The sequence below is a fragment of the Peromyscus californicus genome, unplaced genomic scaffold (genome assembly GCF_007827085.1).
Source record: "Peromyscus californicus insignis strain IS unplaced genomic scaffold, ASM782708v3 Scaffold_4__1_contigs__length_199733344, whole genome shotgun sequence".
In the NCBI taxonomy this organism is placed as follows: Eukaryota; Metazoa; Chordata; class Mammalia; order Rodentia; family Cricetidae; genus Peromyscus; species Peromyscus californicus.
In genome coordinates this window covers 163496764-163504550 of record NW_026294562.1, presented here as the reverse complement: position 1 = coordinate 163504550, position 7787 = coordinate 163496764, and the positions used below count along the sequence as shown (strand labels likewise).

Below are 7787 nucleotides of genomic sequence, written 5' to 3'. Positions count from 1 at the left end.
AGTTCATTATGTTTCCATTGTCACTGTGATTAACCTACAGATCTATTAGTTACTCTGATCTGAGCCATTCACTGAAAGGTATCTTGATGGCAATTGGGTTAAATGAGTGAGCACCAACTGGGAAGCCCATAGTTTTGATTAAAGATTTGGAAAATATTTTAGGTTGGAAAATGGCCTAAAGATGTCAGGCCCTGATCCCGGTAACCTGTGACTGTTATCCTCAAGAAGGACCAGAGACTTTGCATATGTATTAAATGTATTGTGATGGGAAGATTATCCTGGATTACCCTTGCAGCCATGTGCCTTTTTAAGAGGCAAGCAGAGAGATTTGAATACACACATACACAAAGGAAGTGTTGTTACCACAGAGGTAAAAGTTGGAGTTATGTACCCATAAACCAAGAATTAGAGCAACCATCAGAAGCTAGTAGAGGCATAGAATTTATTCTCTAAGCGTCATTGTGGTACAGAGCTCTGCCAACTCCTTCATTTCAATCAGTAATACTGATTTTATACTTATGGCTTCCAAATACAAGAGTAAATTTTTATTAAGATTCATCTCTTATTTTAAGATACCAGGTTTGTAGTAGTGGAGTTAAAGCGGCCATAGGAATGCAAAAGAAATACATTCTGTCTTTTCTGGCCGCTATGATGTAATTGGGAGCTAATTTAAGAACAATCAATATATGAGGCTAGAGAGATATATCAGTGGTTAAGAGTACTTGCTGCTCTTTGGTGGAACCAGGTTTAGTTCCCAGCACCCACACTGTGGCTCACACTTATTTGTAACTCCAGTGCCAGGGGATCAGACAATGTCTTTTGGTCTTTGTGGGGAGCCAGGCATGCAAGTGGGTAAAATACCCATATACATTAACAAAAAAGAATAACCAATATGAGGACAGCCTAAGGGAAAGATGGAAATTGAGTGTTTGGAGTGATTGCTGAACTGCTAGATCATACTGAAGTTATAACTGTATTGGTGACTAACTCTCCAAGCATATAAATGAAAAATTTCCTAATGGTGTTAGTCTGAGGTGGACTAGCTATTAGTAGTTACAGAATCTTACTCATATAACAATAGTGGCAGATCCATTTTTGTGTTTGATTTTGGCTCAGGGTTGTTTTAAATTGAAGCACAAATCTCTGTGTTTCATTAATTGGCATTTAGTTTGAAATATTTTGTTATTTTAAAATTGTGTGTGTGTGTGTGTGTGTGTGTGTGTGTGTGTGTGTGTGTATGTGTGAATGTGCACAGGAGTACAGGTGCCTGCAGAGTCCAGAGATGTCATATTCCCTGGAACTGGAGGTACATGTAGTTGTAAAGCTTCCTTGGGTGCTGGGAAGTGAACTCGGGTCCTTTGCAAGAACAGTATGCACTGGTAAACACCAAGCAATCTCTCCAGCCCCTAAAGATTTATTTTATGTGTATGTGTTTTTGTGTATATGTGGAAATGTGTGTGCAGGTGCCCTTGGAGGCCAGAAGCAGATGTTAGATTCCATGGAGCAGGACTTTGTGAACAGCCCAATGTGGATGGTGGGATCTGCACTTCAGCTCTCTGATAGAATAGTAAATGCTTTTAATTGTTCAGCCATCTATGGTGATATATTGTATTTTTAAGATTCATGTTACAGCCATCTCTTCAGCCCTGGTATCTGGTTTTAAAATGACTTGGCATGTCAGTGCACTCTTGTAATACTAACACTGGGATCCTGAGGTAGAAGGGTGGTACACAGACATACATGCAGGCAAAACACCCATACACATAAAATAAGAAAAACATACGTTTTTTTGATATATGATACATACATATATATGACAGCATGATATATGATATAATATAGTGACAGATATAAAGTCTTCATCTTTACAGCTCAATGAAATTAAGTTTTTGAGACAGTGTTTCATGTAGCCTAGGTTGACTTCAAATTATTGTGTGACCATGAACTCCTGATTCTCCTGATATCCCTTATTTGAAGCCTGTACCATAACATCCAACTTCAGTGGATTTTTCTGAAAATCTGTTTTTACTTATGTGTATGTGTGTGTGCCCATGTATACTTGGAGGCCCATGGAAGCCAGAAGAAGTTGTCAGGTCCCCTGGAACTAGAGTTACAGGGAGTTGTAACTCCACCAAGCATGGGTGTTGGAAATGAACTCAGGTCCGTCTGCAAGAGCAGCAAGTGCTGTTATCTTCTGAATTATCCTCCCAACCCTCCTCATTGGGTTTAAAATATAGAAATACATATGTGTCCATTACATAGGTTGCAACTGTACAACTTCCAAAACCCTGTACCATTTCCTGAACAGTATAAAGGTAACCACTATCTTGATTATCCCCCATTAGTTTTTCCTTTTCCTGCATCTGGCTTTTTCACTCAACAGTGTTTTTAAGTTTATGCTAGTTACTGTATCAGTAGTTCACTCTTTAACTCCTGTGTAGATGTACCACATTTTGTTCTTTCATTTTATTATTTAAGGACTTTTGGAGTGCTTATGGTTTTTTTCCCTTAGGATTAAAATGTCTATGGACAGTATCCCATTTATGTGTCTTTTGGATCATGGCTCACATATCATTATGAGTTATTACTGTTATGTCCTCTTGGGGAATTTCTCCTGGAAAGAAGATAGTTTTTGAATCTTTGCCAGCTTGAAAATGTCTACTCTCATGTGTGAATACTATCTTTGTTGAGCACAATATTCTAAAACTAATGTTCTGCTGTTACTGGAATCCTTTCTTATCTTCTAATACTTAGGATTTCTGAACAGAAACCAATGCTGTGTGGGCTCTCTATTTTTCTGTAAGGGCTTTTGGTTGAGCTTATCGTTATTCTTGGCATCTGAACAATATAAGGCAATGGTATGTCTTTAATCCTGTCTAGATATTGGCTGTGTTCTTAGAAATAGGAAGTTGCATACCTAAGTAAATAGTGTAATGCCACTGATAACACATTGATAAGTTATTATAATCTGTCTGATTTGTTTGCAATGAGAATATATAGAATATGCAGGAGCAATTGATGGTATAACCTTTAGCCCTCTTCGAATATTTTAAAATCACATATATATTTATCCTGAAGAATATGCTAAGAGATGTATGATCTTTAAGGATGGTGGTTTTCTGATTGTCTATGATGAAGAAAGACATTTTGTTATTTATAGCATTTGCATGTAAATTGATTATCCATTGCAATCATTTTTATTAGACATTGCTCATCAGACCAGACCCTGAGCCCCATTAGGTATGTTTTTGAGGTAAAACAAAGGCACATGTAGTAAAGAACTGCTTGTCTGTGACTGAATGAAGCCATGTGAACAGTCTTCATGCATTTAGGTAATGCATTTATTTATGGCCCCCAAATCACTTCACCTTTTTTAAACCACCTTTGTGATTTATCTCTAAAGGCAAATAAAATGGAGTTTTGACTCTACTTCCATGTTGATTGTGTCTGATGAGTTTCTTTAACAAATTTCCTGGTTTAAAATAAAAGCTGGCGTTGGGGATTTAGCTCAGTGGTAGAGCGCTCAAGTGCAAGGCCCTGGGTTTGGTCCTCAGCTCCGCATAAGTAAGTAAGTAAATAAATAAATAAATAAATAAAATATAAGCTGTGTCTTTAAAGGTGTATCTGTAATTCCAGTACTCAGGAGGCAGAGACAGGAGGGTGAGGCACAAGGGTGAGCAGTTCGAGGTCATTCCCTGCTACATGGTGAGTTTGAAGTCAGCTTGGGATACATGAAACCTTGTCTCAAAAGAAAAATAAGGCTGCAGTTGAAAGACTACAAAATCAGCTTTACCTGTAGAAATTTCCCAGTATGAATCCTCCAACATTGAATACCTAGAGCAAGAAGCAAGAATACCTAGAGGCTTTTTTATATTGATTACACAGCATGCTTCTCTCAGTATGAGTTCTCTGATATTGCCTCCTAAAGGCTGAGTGTTGTCTAAAGCCTTTTTCCACAATGACTAATGACTAATGACCGCCTCCCTCAGTGCCCCTCCCCAGTGCATATTTCATGATGCTAGAGAACAACATATCCACTTAGGGCATTTTTCCTCTATATGACTTTTGAAATGTACTGAGAGAAATCTTTCCTGGGAAAGACTCTTCTATACTTAGCACATTTAGAAAAAGTCTCTCTTCTGAGAGTTCCCTCACAGGTCTAAAGGGCTGTGCCTTATGGAAAGATGTTTTTACATTTATATGAATGCTATCCAGTATGACTTCTCTAATGTCAAAGTATGCTTCACAAAGAGATTTTTTTGATTTTACACTTGGGCTGTCTATAGTGTCTGTCACTGGTCCATTCTGTTGAGTCAAAGATGGTAGGAGCTCTGTATAGCCATTACCATATTCCTTGTATTTAAATAGGCTCCTCCTCCAGGAACTATCCTGCATGTACTGAGGTTTGGGTTACATGAAAACTTTTTTTTGATGCATATATTTAATTTACATGATTTCTAAAAAAACACACACAAATAAAAAACACCAAAAAAAAAAAAAAGTTGTGGTGGAGCATACCTGTAATCCCAGCACCCAGGAGGGAGAGGCAGGAAGATCAGAAATTCAAGATGGTCCTCTATAACTCATTTTTAAAAATTCAATGTGTTAGTCAGTAGTATTCTACTACTCCTTATTCTCTTGCAGTGTATGCAGTAAATAATTATTCTGCATAAAATAAAGTTCAGTATGTCACATTCCCTTTGCTATTGTAAGATTCTGAAAGTTGGATAGTGTATATCCCCTAGGTTGTCATCCCCACCCCAAAATAGTGTTCTAATAGAATCTTCAATGTTTATACTTCCAGTGAATTAACTTTTACAAGTGGAGGGCCTTGGAAAAAGATGTGTGTGATGATTAATTTTTTTGTTTGTGAAATATGTATTTTTAATTATGTGTATGTATCTTTGTATGGGTACATGCATGTGAGTCCAGGTACCAAAAGAGACCAGACTATAATAATATCAGATCCTCTGGAGCTGGAATTATAGGTAGTTCTGAACTGTAAGATGTGGATGCTGGGAACCTAAATTGGGTTTTCTAGTAGAGCAGGAAGTGCTCTTACCTGCTGATTCATCTTGTGGCCCCTAACTTATAAAGATATTGCCAGGTTACTTTCTGAGATGACCATTCCCAATTCAGTTTTTTATGTGTAGCGGAGGAAGATTATGTTAGCTCTCCTTTTAATTTTTCGAGTCTGATGACTCAGGAAGTATTTACTTTTGTTATTTTATTTTTTAATTAGATTTTTATTTATTATTGGTATGCATGTATGTGGAAGTCAGTACACTTTTATGGAGAGGATTGGGCATGGAAGCAGTGGTAGAATAAGAAGCAAGAGGCGCTGGTTGGTGGTGGCACATGCCTTTGATCCCAGCACTCCGGAGGCAGAGACAGGAGGATCTCTGTGAATTCAAGGCCACCTTGATCTACAGAGCGAGTTCTAGGACAGGCTCCAAAGCTACAGAGAAACCCTGAGCTATTTTTTTCAATATGGTAAAATGGTTCAATTTACATTTTGCAATATGCAAAATGATGAAAATACATCAAATTGATAGAAACATATTCTATAAGGTTAATATATTAAAACACAAAGCTCAGGATTTGGGTATATTTCAGTGGTAGAATGATTGCTAAGCATGTTCAGGGCCCTAGATTCAATTCCTAGCATGTTAATAAAACAACTCTAACATGCATTGGAACTACTTAGAAAAACTATTTTTCTACATCATTGATTTGTACATTTTGTATTTGGTTGGTAGTCAAAGAGCTGTGTTTGGATTTTTTTTTTTTTTACCGCATTCATTCCTATTTATTATTTCAATTTCAAATCAAGTATATATTGAGGGGGGTCCCTGCAGTTATCCAGGCAGGGAAGTGAACCCGAGACGAGATGAGAATGAAAATCCAATTCAGATTGACTTTGTCAGCATGGATCAGACTTTGGGGAGTCTAATGCCAGACAGTTCATTGTCTTCATATTTAAAACAATTTGGGAAAAGGTTTCCAGGCAACCATCAGTCCAACCATTCCAATTTTAGGGGCACAATAAAGCTTAATGTGTGACTGCGTAGAGACTCTTTTACAAAGTACATGTGACCATGACGATGGGTTCTATAGCTGAAAGGCCTAGAATCTACTGTGGTCTCTGACCAATAGCATAGAGGTCAGCAGGCCATAACATCTCCCTGAAGGATGAGTAACGGTCCAGGGAGACAAGAGTCGGAGATAATCGTTCTGGGCAGTTAGGGTGAGGTCTGTCCATCAGATAACAAAACAGTCGCCAGGTCATTGACAACCCCCACTCTCAGCTGTCAGGATGAAATAAGGGTGTTTGGTTTGTGTCTCCTCCATTGAGGAGACACACCTGTGTGATTAACATGCCTGGTTCTCTTAGTGCTTCTCCGTGAGTAGAATGGCCTCCCCCAACACTGTATCATGTTAGCTGTTTTGTTTTGTTCTGTTTTTTTTTTTCCTATTTCTTTTTGTTTGTACAGGTCTCCTGTAGTCCAGCCTTGCTTTAAATTCCTGATTGTTCTGCCTCCACATCCTGAGTGTTGAGATTACAGACATGCCCCCAAATGCCCAGCTTTTTGTTTGTTTTCTTTACAAATGTTCTAGTGCCTCATAAATAAATAATTTTGTTTTATTATGTCAGGGTCTTACATATTGCAGGCTGTGGTGTCCCTTGAGCTCCTGATTCTCCTGTCTCTACCTCCCAAGTGCTGGGACTATGTACTACCATGCCCTGTTTAATACTTTTTTTTTTTTTAAATCTTTCACCCCTGCTAGTAAAAATATTTAAAGCTTTGCTTGTGAATTTGATATTTCTTCTATCCATCTAGACAAGTATACCAGTGAACCTAGGAAAAGTATCTGTGAGACTGTGGTGATCTAGGGTTTACTCTATCAGTTGTAAACCTTGGTAGACATTGCAACAAGGATCAGCAGTGTCCTTACATGAACCACTACTCAAATCAAAAAGTAAAACATTAACGTTGCATACTCCCTGTGTTTTCTATCATAGAATCATCTTTACTCCAAAGGTTTACAGACAGGTCTTAGTTGTTTTTCTATTGCCACAACAAAACACCATGGCCAAGGCAACTTATGAAATAAAAAGTTTAATTTGGCCCTCATGGTTCCAGAGGGTTAGAGTCCACGTTGAGGAGCATGGCAGCAGGTAACTCATTGGAACAGGAGCTTAAATCTGATCTACAAGCATGAGGCAGAACAAGAGAGACACTGGGAAAGGTTTGGACTTTGAAACCTCAAATACCACGCCCAGTGGCCTGCAACAAAACCTTACCTCCTAATCCTTCCCAAACACATCCACCAACTGGGTACCAAATATTCAACCATGTGAGTCTATGGGGGGGGGGGGGGTCGTTCTCCTTCAGACACCACAAGACATCCTAACTTCTGTTGCCACAGGTTCCTTTCTTCTTTTGGGTGTGTGAGTGTGGGCTCACCTGTGCCATCACGTGTATAGAGATCAGAGGACAATTTTGGAGAATCTATTCTCATCTTACTCTATGTTGAGGCAGGTCTCATGTTCCTGTACTTGCATTACGTACTCCAGGTTATCTGGCCTTTGAGCTTCCGGTGCTTTGTCTAACCTCTTCCCATCTCACTGTGGCAGTACTGACATCATATATGTGTGCCACTGTATTGGACTCCCCCCTTTTTATTTAAATATGGTTCTGGGAGTGGAACTCATTGTCAGGTTTGTATGACAAGCACCTTTCCCCACTGAACCATCATGCGTCCTGTTCACTTGTTTCTGAACC

General features: G+C 38.7%; 1 protein-coding gene across 1 annotated transcript in view; it reads left to right on the top strand.

The window, feature by feature from the left end:
• Positions 1–7787, top strand: part of Znf329 (zinc finger protein 329) — an 88195-nt gene that overhangs the window by 63616 nt on the left and 16792 nt on the right. The gene's annotated exons all lie outside the window — the stretch shown is intronic.